The sequence below is a fragment of the Arachis ipaensis genome, chromosome B7 (genome assembly GCF_059453495.1).
Source record: "Arachis ipaensis isolate K30076 ecotype BB chromosome B7, ASM5945349v1, whole genome shotgun sequence".
NCBI classification, from domain to species: Eukaryota; Viridiplantae; Streptophyta; class Magnoliopsida; order Fabales; family Fabaceae; genus Arachis; species Arachis ipaensis.
This window is the reverse complement of record NC_142442.1, coordinates 35552826-35566018: the sequence shown is the minus strand read 5'-3', so window position 1 is coordinate 35566018 and position 13193 is coordinate 35552826. Positions and strand designations below refer to the sequence as shown.

General features: G+C 37.6%; 1 long non-coding RNA gene across 1 annotated transcript in view; it reads right to left on the bottom strand.

The window, feature by feature from the left end:
* LOC148550829 (uncharacterized) overlaps positions 1-12622 on the bottom strand; it is a 157425-nt gene extending 144803 nt beyond the window's left edge. Inside the window, exon 1 of the long non-coding RNA XR_015892385.1 lies at positions 11754-12622. This is a non-coding gene — a long non-coding RNA (uncharacterized LOC148550829). The remainder of the gene's footprint in view (positions 1-11753) is intronic.
* Positions 12623-13193: the final 571 nt, after the last annotated feature.

The following is a 13193-nucleotide window of genomic DNA, read 5'->3' as shown; positions in this document are numbered from 1 at the left end:
CTAATTGTTTGATTAATAATAGGATAAATGGATAGAAATTGACAAAATTACACATCAAAATTCATAATATCAAAATATACTTGAAAAATTAATTTTAATGGACAAAAATACGTTTCAAATCTTATAAATCTACTAACGACATGTTATTTTTGTCCATAAAACAATCTTTTAAGTGTGCTTTAATATTTTTTATTTTTTATATGTATTTTAGTCTATCTCAAATTCTTTAATGTATATTTTTGTTCCTTTATTCTTAATAATATATATTAGATTCAAATAATAATTATAATTTCCTTTCTATTTTTAGTAATTAAAAATCAATTGTTTGTCAAATATTTATTAAATATGGTAAAAAAAAAAAAAACCCATAATTTCATCTCATAATTAACATGCTCAAAAGCATTCCCAATGTCATTGATGCATTGATACGTAATTGCGTATACATGTTTCACAACAAAGCGTGCAAAGATAATCCTACATTTTCTCTAATATGCTATCCTTCCTGTAATACCCGTACCCTTATTTGTAACGTCATGTTTGAATCACTCATTAAATGAATGAGACGTATTAAAATCTCCTTGGTTTATAAATGTTTTAACAATTTGCTAAAATTGTAATTTGTTCATGTGATTGAGTAATTATAACTTTATTTCTGTTTGTTCTTAATGTTGATTGGACATGTTTAAGAAAGATTTCTAGAATAGTGTAGAATGTGACTCACCAGCATGCTGTTCTTTGGACACAGCCTTGAGCCATAGCATATTGTTCTCAATTTTAAAAATTTCTCAATGGCTTTACGAATTCTAAGACAGGATTGTGGTATTATTACCATACTATTAATGTATTATACGTTAATACATACGAAAATTTCTTTGTTGGAGAATAAAGTTGGATAAAGAATGAAAATTTTTACTAAATTTATAAAAAGTAAGTACATTGTATACGTATATGATAAAAAAATTTTTGTAGAACTTTTCTTTACTTAAAAAATAATCTTCACTCTTTATCATAACCTTGTCCTTAGAATATAACATAAATTTAGGAATAAAAAGATCAAATATATAATGACAAATAGAAGTTTCATTATCAAGTCAATGATCAATGCTGTAGAGGGGACTTTTGGTTTCGTAAAATCTAAATATTTTTTTGATAGTATATAGAGAAGCGTTGTTTTTCTAAAGATTAAAATAATGGTTTAGTTTGCAGTTTTAAAAAGGCTGAATACAAAGAAAAGGCTAACAAAATTAAATATTTTAGGAGAGAATGAGACTACTCGTGTGCTGTGTGAGCGACATGAAAAAGATAAAAGCCATCTCTTTATTCACTTTAACTTGGTAGAATCTCTATAAACAAAAGTATTCCAAGAAGGTAAAATAAAGTGGGTTAAACTCAGTTTTTGAAAGCTTGGTGCGATCAAGAAGTGGCTAAGTGCTAAAGGAAGAGGTGTATCAATCTATGATTTGCAGGCATTTGGGTGGTAGGGAAAACAAAAAACAAAAGATATTCCATAATAAAATAGATCAAGTTGAGAAAAATAAAAATTATTAAAAAGAGTTGGATAGTTACATCAAAGGGAGAAAACAAGATAGGTTGCAGGTGGTTGTGTGAAATAATTTGCATTGATGGTTGTGTGAAATTTATCCATGAAAAATGATTTGTAGCAATTGGCAGATATCTCATAAATGCAAATAACAATTTAGTCATTTTTCTGTGAGTTCTATGAGGTAGGTAACTTGGTGGCAACTGAAAGTCAGGGAATAAAAAATGAGTTACAATTTATTTTAGAAGAATCAATTGAAAGAATTGAAGACCTATAATAAGAATAAAACACACAATTTCCTACTTGCAAGAATTAGAGGAACAACAATATCTACTCACAATAAGTATTAATACTAGTACAATAATACTCAACAGCAGTGAAAAAATCACATAAACTAGAAATTATAGATAAGCTAACACACTAAGATTTTTAATGTGGAAAACCTCTTCAATGAGAGAAGTAAAAACCACGAGTCACCAAGACCAAAAAATAACTTCACTATGATGAAAAATAGGGTATAAGAGAGTCACAAATTAAATGTGCATACAACAAGCCAAACAGCCTAAGTTTCAAAGCTTTCAAAACAAGAACAAGAAGATGAAAATACCACAAAACTAGAGCTACTGTGCGTGGCCAATATCTCTAGCTACAGACATCGAATTCAAGATCCGAATGTAACACCCTAACTACCAAAGCTCACGCTTCCGGCTGCGCGACTCTGATAGCTCGGACATTACGACGATACTTATACTATTTAATACTAAAATATGAGCCTGTTTAAAACTTTAAACCGCAAAACTGCTCCCGAAAATTATTTTCGTTCGATAACATACATCCATAGATACCATACAACTTACAAAAACTCATAAAGAGTACATCCATATATATACATACATATATGTAAGTAATATTACAAACATAATCCAATACAATTCCTATCCCTCTTACAGATTATATCAAGATAAAGGCGAGGGTACAATAAACCATAACTAAAACAATACAGAGCATCACAACAACAATTAAATAAGCTCTTCGTAACTTCTGCGCCCATATCTTGAAAGGAAAAAAATGTAGGGGGGTGAGAACATCATCCTCGAAAGGGTTCTCAGTAGAGGGTTTTTAGGAATTACTGTAATAGGATACATGAAGATAACCGCACCAGTGATTAATAACCGTCTCATGCCTCTTTTCAAAAACAACGGTTTACAATGAAAGTAAAGTCGGAAATCTTTTCTAAAAGAGGAACCATTCAATTCTCAAAGACTCAAAAGCCTTTCAAAACGGTTTATCTATGCTGAAACAAAATAGCCTTTCATATTTTATTCCAAACCAGAAACACAAAACCGAAATCAACCATCGGTTCATCTCATTCCAACCACGGCCCTAGGCCCAAATAATCCAACCATCAACCAATCACCACAGTCCAACAGAGTCCCAATAGCAAACACAATTAGGAATATGCAAGCACAAACAAACAGTTATTGCAAGTAGAACAATTAGCAATTAATCACATAGGCAAACCAAGTATAATATGCACACCCAAACAATGTCACATAGATGCGTATGATGCATGCCTGTCCCTAATGGCTGATGATATCATCTGTCGGTTATATAGCCAACCCGACACGTCCTGGTAGCTAACCATGGACAGAAACACCCATCGCGGAGCAAGTAGGTTTGAGCTACAACTCCATTGCTACTACCCGCTCAACCCAGAGCCAGTGGAATAACCACTACTGCGGCTACTACCCAGGCAGGTGTTTAAAAGCTCAACCTGGAGCGAGTGGAATCACCACTACTACCGCTACTACCCAGGCGTCACGGTCTCTGACCTGGAGCAAGTGGGACGAACCACAACCCTTGCTACTACCCAGGTATCTCAAGCATATATTCATTTAGTCCCAGCCATGGATCAACATCCATCTTAGCCATCCGGCTTAAATTCATAATTCATAGTCAGCCATACGGCCCATAACTCATTCGGCAATCAGCCATAAATCAATATCATACACAGCCATTCCGGATCACGGTTCAATCCAGAACCAGCCAATATTCATAATCATACACAGCCATTCTGGCCCATAACAAAACAGCACTTCCACCATTCAACATCATTAAACTCATAAAATCGGCATTTAAGCCATAAATCACTTTTTCTCAATTCATTTCACTTTGAAATCAAGTTTCAACTCTTTTCAGCCTTGGCTTTAAAGATCTCATTTCTCAAATCATCTCAGGCTCATAAGCCAAATTTACTCAAAGTAAGTTCCCTTTTTAAAACAAAGCCGCTCTCGGCATCCTCTTTCCAAAACTTCCAAAACCATGGAAAGTTAAAGATTCACTTTGGGAACATTCAAAATCACCCATCCCACAATGGGATTTTATAACAAAGTTTCTCGGCAGAGTCCCAAGTCTTTAGGGGAGAATAGCATAACTCATTTCGCCAAATTCATTTAAAATCATTAAAACATTGGCTTTTCGATTTGAATAATAAAATAGGATCTAAGCCAAACCGAGTCACGTAATCATTTACTTCTTTCAAAGACGTTTCCTTTACTTAGGCAAAACCAACTTCAACCCCCATGATAAATTCTAGAACGTTTCAACTATTCAAAATTGTTTTAGTCTTGCAAGAATTCGGAATTCGAAGAGTACTTAAAATCTTTCTCAAAACATTTCAAAATGAAACTTGTCAATAGACATTCAGGTCCTTTTAAAGTCATTGAAACTCCTCTAATTGAAACCCTCAAGTCAAATACAAAGGCATTGCCCTTGTCACATTTAAAACAGCTTTAAAACATAAGTTTCATTCTAAATAACTTTCTCCTGAAAGAGATACAATGCCTTTCTTAAGAAGCAAGACTAAATTACAATTTCCTCTTTAATAATTCGTTTCAAAAGCATGAACCATCCTTTTCTTGATAATTCAAATAAAATAGTAGAAGTCTTTAACTCATCATTTTTCCAGACAACATTCAATAAAGACTTGGATTTTATAGAAATTTCGGCAACACCTCCCCTAAAACTTGGACTTTGCCACCCAGTTCGGGTCCCAACTAAACCGTTTCTCATTCCTTTTCAACAGCTCAAAACCAGAAATCAATTCAAAGTAAGCTAAATCCAACAGTCGCCTCAGTGGCATATCTCAAGAAAATCATTTCAAAATCAACTCAATATCAACCAATTTGACTCATTTCCAAAGCTTTAAAGAAACTGTTCAGTAACAAATCATTTGTCCAAGATCAAGTCAATTAAAGTAAACTAGGCTGAATTCAAAAGTGCATTCGACTTTTCACATCATCAAATAATTGACTCAAATCAAATCAATCCTCAACGGATTAAACTTAGATTTCAAATCTTTAAAGAATCACTTCAAAACATTACATTTCACAAAGCCGCACAACAATTCAACCAAACCAACATCCATAATCACTCGAGTCAATCAAATAACACATAAAGCAGATACAATCACCCAATACACATTGCCTCACATCAGTATCCATATGTAATAATTCCAATAATAAACTATAGTTTTCAGAAAGCGCCCCCTACCTCAAAACGCAAATCCCATAACCCAAATGCCTCATAAGTTCTTTTCGCCTCAACTCGAAATCAAAGGCAGCTTCAAAGCACAGCCCCACACATTTTTGCAGCAGCATAATCAGCTCTAATTTACAACAAGCAACATCAGTTACTAAACTCTAGGAACATTAATAACGTATAGGCTTTAATACACGTACGAGACACTAACGTAGGGCTTTCGAAACATAATCTCTTACCGGAATTTCAACACAAAGCAGCTGCCATTTCGAATCGGCCCGGCAGCAGCTCCAGTGGTGGCCAGATGCTCCGGTGGATCAACTATAAAAATTGCGCAGCATCAAAACCTTCTCAAAGTCCAAAAAGGCAGAAACCTCAAATAAAACCCTTACCGACAACTTTTCTGGCGACGACAGAAGTAGCCAGAAGCTCCGACGGCAGAGGCAGTTTTCCTCCACTCTCCTCCATGATCGACCACGATGGAGGTGGAAGCTGGCAGAGTCGGCGGTGGTTCCGACGGCGGCGCGGCTCCACCACCAGTGATCGAGGAGCATGACAGAAGCGTTTTCCCCATTTAATGGCACTCTCTCCTTCTAACTGAATCGGAGAAAACCTCCAGCAGTGGTGAAGTGGCAGCTTCGAACAGCAAGCCATGGCGATGGAGAACTTCAGTGATGGTGGAAGGACAGCGGAGGACCCGGACGACGGAGGCACGGCCGCAGAACAAGGACCCCCTATCTGCCGATCTCTCTCTCCCTCCTACTCGAGCTTTTCTCTTCGGCCCTCCGTGGATGACGAGGACTCAGACTCCGCGGTGAGGAGGACGACGGCGTGAGCTAGTCGGCGACGAGGAGAATAGCGAAAGCCCCCCGCTTGGCCTCTCCCTCACTCCGGCGCTACTCGCTGCGAACCTCCTCTCGTCGTGGAACGACGGCAGCGGCGCGGATGGCAACTCGCAGGCCCGGCGGCGACGACGCGACGGCGGTGGTGGAGCCCGACGCACCGGCGCGGCATCTTCCCTCCTCTCCTCTTCTTCTCCTTCGATTGCTCTTTCTTTCTTTGTTTCTTTCTTTCTTTCAATCAGCTTGCAGCTGCTGCTGCAGCATTAGGTATCCTGGGGTGTACCGGGTCAGGGGAACCAGGTAGGGTTTTTAGGGATAGGGTTTTTGAATAAAATTAGGGTTAGGGGTATTTTGGTAATTTCAAATAAAGTTGGGAATAATATGGTAATTGAAACCCAAATTAAATCCAACACTAGAGGTATATAGAAAATACTACTTGCTCATCAATTTTTACAAATTACTTTCAATAAAATGCCCAAATCAAATAATTAGAAATAATATACTTAATTGCTTCATTTTTTCAAAATAGCAATATTAATATTTAAAATATTAATTATTCAATTCAAATCATATAAATTCCTTATTATTTCATAACTGCCAATTCTATAATGTAATTATAGAAAATAATCCAATAATTACAAAATTGGATAATGATCATAACTTATCTCAAATTCAATAAATCAAAACTTGCCTTAATTATCTTACATAAAATGATTTCTGAAATTAAGGCTATAAATAACTATATGATTTGAGACTTGATCATAAAAAGACTTTTCAAAGGTTTTGGGTCTTACACCGAACGGTGAAATCAAAGAAACAGATGTGTAGAATACACTATCCAAATTTGAGCTCGATCCAACGGTTAACAAATCTGCAGCGACCAATTTACAGGGACAGCTTTGTGTATGTGCGAAAATAACTTTCTCTCTTCTTTTCTCTCTAGTGTTTGGTGTTCTCCTTTCAAAATGACATCTCTCTCAACCCTAACTCACCTCAGCCACTTCAACTATTCATGGGTTTGGATACTAATATGGGTTTGGATACTAATATTTGGGCTTTTTCTCCACATAGGAAGGGAGCCCAAAAATCCCAACAAATCTCCCCCTCACGACTATGTGGAGGTAACCGCCAATCCAGCGATTAAGCAACAAACTTCAAACTTCCATTTTGGTAATGCTTTGGTCATCATATCAGAACCATTCTCATCAGTATGAACCTTTTCAAGTTCCAACAACTCAGCATCCAAAACATCACGTATCCAATGATACCTCACATCAATATGTTTGGATCGAGAATGAAAAGTAGAGTTTTTACCAAGATGTATAACACTTTGATTATCACAAAACAATACATACCTCTCTTGAGTAAACCCGAGTTCCTTTAAGAATTTTTTCATCCAAAGCATCTCCTTGCACGTTTCGGTAATGGCAATAAACTCGGCCTCGGTAGTAGACAAAGCAACACATTTTTGCAATCTAGATTGCCAAGACACAACTCCACCTGCAAAGTTGATTAAGAAGCCTGAAATGGACCTTCTAGAGTCAATATCTCCTGCCATGTCTGAGTCAGTATAACCAACTAGAATAGGCTTATCACTTCCATAACACAACTTCATGTTAGAAGTACCACGAAGATATCTCATTATCTATTTTATAGCATTCTAATGCTCTCTTCCTGGGTTTGAAACAAAATGGCTAACACAACCAACAACTTGAGTTATATCCGGTCTTGTGCACACCATAGCATACATTAAACTACCCACGGCTGATGCATATGGAACTTTTTCCATGTCTTTCTTCTCTTCATCACTTGATGGACTTTGCTTGCAACTCAATTTGAAGTGTGTAGCAAGAGGAGTACTGACGGCCTTTGCTTTCTCCATTTGAAACCTGTGCTACATTGTCTCCATGTATTTCTCCTGTGACAACCAAAGTTTCTTCTCCTTTCTATCACGCTCGATTCTTATACCAAGAATATCTTTTGCCGGCCCAAGGTCCTTCATTACAAATGACATTGTAAGTTGCTTCTTCAACATATCAATCCTAGAAGTATTCTGACCAACAATAAGCATGTCATCAACATATATCAAAAGGATAATAAAATCATTACTAGCAAACTGTTTAACAAATACACAATGATCAGAAGTAGTCTACTTGCAGCCTTGTTCTGTCATAACAGACTCAAACTTCTTGTACCATTGTCTTAGAGCTTGCTTCAAACCATACAAGCTCTTCTTTAGTTTGCAAACATGATCCTCTTTGCCCTTTACCATGAAACCTTTAGGTTGTTCCATGTAAATTTCATCCTTAAGATCGCCATGAAGGAAAGCAATTTTCACATCCATATGCTCTATCTCTAAATCAAGACTTGCAGCCAAACTCAAAATAGTCCTAATAGAAGATCTTCTCACAACTGGTGAAAAAATTTCATTATAGTCAACTCCCTTTTTCTGCCTGTAGCCCTTGACTACCAATCTAGCCTTGTACCTTGGATACTAAGAATTTTCTCCATGCTTCAACTTATAAACCCACCTGTTCTGCAAAGTTTTCTTTTCTTTTGGCAACTTCACAAGCTCAAATGTTTGATTATCATGCAAGAATTTTATTTCATCTTGCATTGCATCAAACCATTTCTTTTTTTCATCGCCTTCCATGTAACACCCTAACTACCAAAGCTCACGCTTCCGGCTGCGCGACTCTGGTAGCTCGGACATTACGACGACACTTATACTATTTAATACTAAAATATGAGCCTGTTTAAAACTTTAAACCGTAATACCGCTCCCAAAAATACTTTCGTTCGATAACGTACATCCATAAATACCATACAACTTACAACAACTCATAAAGAGTACATCCATATATATACATAAATATATATATAAATAACTTTACAAGCATTAACCAATACAATTTCTATCCCTCTTACAGAATATATCAAGATAATGGCGATGGTTCAATAAACCATAACTAAAACAAGACAGAGCATCTCAACAACAACTAAATAAACTCTTCGTGACTTCAGCGCTCAAATCCTGAAAGGCGAAAAATGTAGGGGGGTGAGAACATCATCCTCGAAAGGGTTCTCAGTAGAGGGTTTTTGGGAATTACTGTAATAGGATACATGAAGATAATCGCACCAGTGATTAACAACCGTCTTATGCCTCTTTTCAAAAACAACGGTTTACAATAAAAGTAAAGTCGAAAATCTTTTCTGAAAGAGGAACCGTTCAATTCTCAAAACATCAAAAGCCTTTCAAAAAGGTTTATCTATACTGAACCAAAATAGCTTTTCATATTTTATTCCAAACCAGAAACACAAAACCGAAATCAACCATCAGTTCATCTCATTCCAACCACGGCCCTAGGCCCAAACAATCCAACAACAACCAATCACCACAGTCCAACAGAGTCCCAGTAGCAAACACAAATAGGAAGATGCAAGCACAAACAAACAGTTATTGCAAGTAGAACATTTAGCAATTAATCACATAGGCAAACCAAGTATAATATGCACACCCAAACAATGTCACATAAATGCATAGGATGCATGCCTGTCCCTAGTGGCTGATGATATCATCTGTCGGTTATATAGCCAACCCGACACGTCCTGGTAGCTAACCATGGGCAGAAACACCCATCACGGAGCAAGTAGGTTTGAGCTACAACTCCATTGCTACTACCCGCTCAACCCAGAGCCAGTGGAATAAGCACTACTGCGGCTACTACCCAGGCGGGTGTTTAAAAGCTCAACCTGGAGCGAGTGGACTCACCACTACTACCGCTACTACCCAGGCATCACAGTCTCTCACCTGGAGCAAGTGGGACGAACCACAACCCTTGCTACTACCCAGGTATCTCAAGCATATATTCATTCAGTCCCAGCCATGGATCAACATCCATCTCAGCCATCCGGCTTAAATTCATAATTCATAGTCAGTCATACGGCCCATAACTCATTCGGCAATCAGCCATAAATCAATATCATACACAGCCATTCTGGCTCACGGTTCAATCCAGAACCAGCCAATATTCATAATCATACACAGCCATTCCGGCCCATAACAAAACAGCACTTCCACCATCCAACATCATCAAATTTATAAAATCGGCATTTAAGCCATAAATCACTTTTTCTCAAATCGCTTCACTTTGAAATCAAGTTTTAACTCTTTTCAGCCTTGGTTTTAGAAATCTCGTTTCTCAAATCATCTCAGGCTCATAAGCCAAATTTACTCAAAGTGAGTTCCCTTTTTAAAACAAAGCCACTCTCGGCATTCTCTTTCCAAGACTTCCAAAACCATGGCAAGTTAAGGATTTACTTCAAAGTATTCAAAATCACCCATACAACAATGGGATTTTATATCAAAAGTTTCTCGGCAGAGTTCCAAGTCTTTAGGGAAGGTCAACCTATATCAATTCCTTAAAATTCATTGAAACTCTTAAAATCATGGATTCTCGGTTCAAGTAAATAAAATTGAATTTATTATGAAACTGACCATACAAAATCACAAGTTCCAACCCGGTCCAAAAATCAACTCATTTGAAAAGGAACCGATTCATTTGAATCAAACCACTTTCAGGTTTCTTTTTGGAATCTATTTTTCTAACTCTTCCAAAATGCCTCAAACTTAATTACTCAATCAAAAGTCTAGATTCCTTTGAAATCACTAAAAGCTCCTTTTTATATTGAAATCAATATTAGAGCATCATTCTTTCCTTCAGTGATTCAAACGGTAAAAATAGTTCATTTCTAAATAAGTCAAACTCAAGGCATAAAGTTCACTAAATAAATTAAGCTTGAAAATATAAATATTCTCTTAATAAATCAAATAATACAACTTCTCAAATCCAATCCTTTTTAAATAAATTTTTAAACAAGACTAGGATTTTGTAGAAATTTCGGCAGCACCTCCCCTAAAACTTGGACTTTTGCCACCCGGTTCGGGTCCCAACTAAACCGTTTCTCATTCCTTTTCAACAGCTCAAAACCAGAAATCAATTCAAAGTAAGTTAAATCCAACAGTCGCCTCAGTGGCATATCTCAAGAAAACCATTTCAAAGTCAACTCAATATCAACTGATTTAACTCATTTCCAAAGCTTTAAAGAAACGGTTCAGTAACAAATCATTTGTCCAAGATCAAGTCAATTAAAGTAAACCAGGCTGAATTCAAAAGTGCATTCGACTTTTCACATCATCAAATAATTGACTCAAATCAAATCAATCATCAACGGATTAAACTCATATTTCAAATCTTTAAAGAATCACTTCAAAACATTACATTTCACAAAGCCGCACAACAATTCAGCCAAGCAAACATCCATAATCATTCGAGTCAATCAAATAATACATAAGGCAGATACAATCACTAAATACACCATATCTCACATCAGTATCCATATGTAATAATTCCAATAATAAACTATAGTTTTCGGAAAGCGCCCCTACCTCAAAACGCAAATTTCATAATCCAAACACCTCATAAGTTCTTTTCGCCTCAACTCAAAATCAAAGGCAGCTTCAAAGCATAGCCCCACACATTTTCGCAGCCGCATAAACAGCTCTAAATTACAACAAGCAACCTCAGTTACTAAACTCCAAGAACATTAATACCGTAAAGGCTTTAATACACGTACGGGATACTAACGTAGGGCTTTCGAAACATAATCTCTTACCGGAATAACAACACGAAGCAGCTGCAATTTCAAACTGGCCCCGATAGGAGCTCCGGCGGTGGCCAGAAGCTCCGGTTGATCAACGATAAAAAACCGCGCAACATTAAATCCTTCTCGAAATCTAAAAAGGCGAAAACCTCAAATGAAACCCTTACCGGCAAACTTTTTCTAGCGATGGCAGAAGTAGCCAGAAGCTCCGGTAGTGGTTCCGGTGGCCTCAGAACTCCGGCGACAGTATCAGAAGCGCTAGCCAAGCACCACAGAGCAGCAGGTCGGTAGTGACAGAGGCAGACGGCAGTGACGGGAACCATCTCAACCTCGGACCTCTCCCCTTCTTCTTCACGCACGTCGGTCTCCTCTCTCCTGGTAGAACCCCTTTGACGGTGACGGCGGAACGGCGACGGCAGCTCAGTAGCGGTGGCACAAACGGCAACGCGGATTGCTCGCCCCCTCCCTTGTGCCACACCACCTCTGTCTCTCTCTCAAACCCAACGTTGTTCTCCTTTCCTCCGTTGAGCTCGGCGACAATGGACCCATGGTGGCGCAGGATGGTGGAGTCGCGACTGGGCAGGGACGAAAGGCACGGCTTCAACGGTGGCGCTCCTCACGTGTGGCAGAGCGCGACGACAATGAGGCCTCATCTCCCTCCTTCGCGTCACTCTCTCTTCTCCATGGCACAGTGGCGGTGATGGTTTGACAGGCATCACAGGAAGCTTCGGTGGTGGCGACGTGGTAGCGCGACAGCGAGCTCCCTCCTCCTCTCCTCCGCCGCGACTCAGTCCCCCCTTTCCCTCTCTGCTTCGTCCTTCTGGCTCAGTCCCCCTTTTCTTTCCATTTTCATTCTTTTTCCTTTGATTCAGGAACCGGGTGGGTGTGTTTAGGATATGGCTGCACAGCAAAGATAGTGAAGAATGGGTTTGGAGGCTGCGCAGCACTGAAGGGAGAATGGATGGAGGGTATGCCAAAATTAGGGTAAGGGTCAATTCGGTAATTTTAACAAAATTAGGGTAATAAGGTTAGTTTTGTAATTTCAAATAAAAGTAGAGGTAATATAGTAATTAGGAACAATTTCAATCCAACAAAATTAATGTATAAAAAAAGACTATTTGCTCATCAATTTTACAAATTATTTTCAATAAAATGTCCCAACCAAATAATTAGAAATAATATACTTAATTTCTTCATTTTCCAAAATAGCAGTATTAATATTTAAAATATTAATTACTTAGTCCAACTCATGTAAAATCCCTGTTATTTCATAACTGCCAACTTTATAATCTGAATATAGAAAATAATCCAATAATTGTAAAATTGGATAATAATCTCAATTCATTTCAAATCCAATAAATCAAGACTTGCTTTAATTTTCTTTAATAAAGAAATTTCTGAAATTAAAGCTACAGAAATACTGACTTTGAAATTAGCTAATGATAGCCCTCTTTCAATGGTTTTGGGTCTTACATTCCATAGCTTCCGCATAGCATTCAGGTTCTCCCCCATCAGTCAAGGTCACATATCCATCAGTAAATGTCACATACTCATTAGAAAGATATCTCGTTGAAGGTTGTCGTTCTCTAGTAGACTTCCTAGGATGG